The following is a 1,389-nucleotide window of genomic DNA, read 5'->3' as shown; positions in this document are numbered from 1 at the left end:
GCCTGCCTGCCTGCCTGCCTGCCTGCCTGCCTGCCTGCCTGCCTGCCTTCCTTCCTTCCTTCCTTCATGCCTGCCTGCCTGCCTGCCTTCCTTCCTTCCTTCCTCGCTTCCTTCCTACAAACCCAGGCGTGGGGGAAGTTTGGAGGGTCCGTGTGGGGGGGACTTTGCTGCGACTTCGGGGCCTTTCTGGTATCCTTGGAGGGGTTGCTGAGAGCGCTCCTGGCGGAGACTCCCTCGTTCTGCTTGGGGACTTTGGCGCTCGCGTGGAAGATGGCAGTGGGACCTGGAGAGGCGTGGTTGGGAGGAGCAGCCTGCCCGCCCTCCCTCCTTCCTGCCTGCCCACCCGCCTACCTGCCCTCCCTCCTTCCTGCCTGCCTGGGTCCTCTCCAGTCTTTTCGGTCTGTGGGACTCCAGGGGCGGCCGATGGGTGTAAAACCTCAGGCAGTAACTGAGAACAAACTGTCTAAAACTGATGAACTTTTTCTATCAAAAAATGTAAAACTTCATGACCATAAGTGAGAAGAGCTTTGTCCTTTATCTCAACCCCCTCTTTACCACGACTGACCAAAGCAACGCCCTCGTTACCGAAGAAGAGGTTTTGATTTCTCGCTCCATCTCTCGCTCCATCCTCCCATCACTTGTGAAATGTCCAAGTTAATAGCTTTTAAGRCCCTGTCACTCTGTAATGTTTTACACAACTTATGCCAATATCTGAAAATTTTAAAGATAATTATGTTGAAGACGGAATAAAAAATCAAATGGAAGCCTCTTTTAGGCATGATCGTACTGTAATGCTAACAAATTGATCAAATATAAAACCCTTAATAGAAATTTAGACATAAAATGTTTCAAAAATTGGCATAAGTTCTCTGAAACATTATAGCCTTTGGTAAAAACAAAGTCCTGAAAGTGCAGTTTAAAATCAGATTGATTTTCCTGAGCACAAACATTTAAATAAAAAAAAGATAAGGAATGATCATTTCCAAATAACTCTTGAAATATTTATTTCAGAATAAAATACATAAAATCAACTTTTTACTCATATAACTCAGCAACAATTTGTCTTCTCAGAGTTGCCTCTTAGCTGACACAGAGAGGGTACAAGACTGTCTTTGATTTAAATTGAACTTATTTAGAATAAAAATCTGTTATAAAAAGCAGGATTACAACTTCTCTTTGATCAGTAACATCAGATAAGTTTGTGTAAGTTAAGAGGGTGTGGCAGAGTGGCCCAAATTCTGTTGGGAAATAAGCAGCAGCTTCTAAGCCAGATGTAGACTCACTATAATAAAGTGCAAAATTTCTAATACTGCAAGGCACAAGCTATCAATATCAGGACTGTCTTTTTGGATCAAAATACTATATACTGTAATATATATATATATATAT

The 1,389-nt window shown here is 42.9% G+C and overlaps 1 long non-coding RNA gene across 2 annotated transcripts in view; it reads left to right on the top strand.

Moving 5' to 3' along the window:
- LOC106536993 (uncharacterized) overlaps nt 1-1,389 on the top strand; it is a 12,160-nt gene that overhangs the window by 962 nt on the left and 9,809 nt on the right. The gene's annotated exons all lie outside the window — the stretch shown is intronic.

Source organism: Austrofundulus limnaeus, unplaced genomic scaffold (genome assembly GCF_001266775.1).
Source record: "Austrofundulus limnaeus strain Quisiro unplaced genomic scaffold, Austrofundulus_limnaeus-1.0 Scaffold7, whole genome shotgun sequence".
NCBI classification, from domain to species: domain Eukaryota; kingdom Metazoa; phylum Chordata; class Actinopteri; order Cyprinodontiformes; family Rivulidae; genus Austrofundulus; species Austrofundulus limnaeus.
This window is presented reverse-complemented; position numbering and strand designations above follow the sequence as displayed.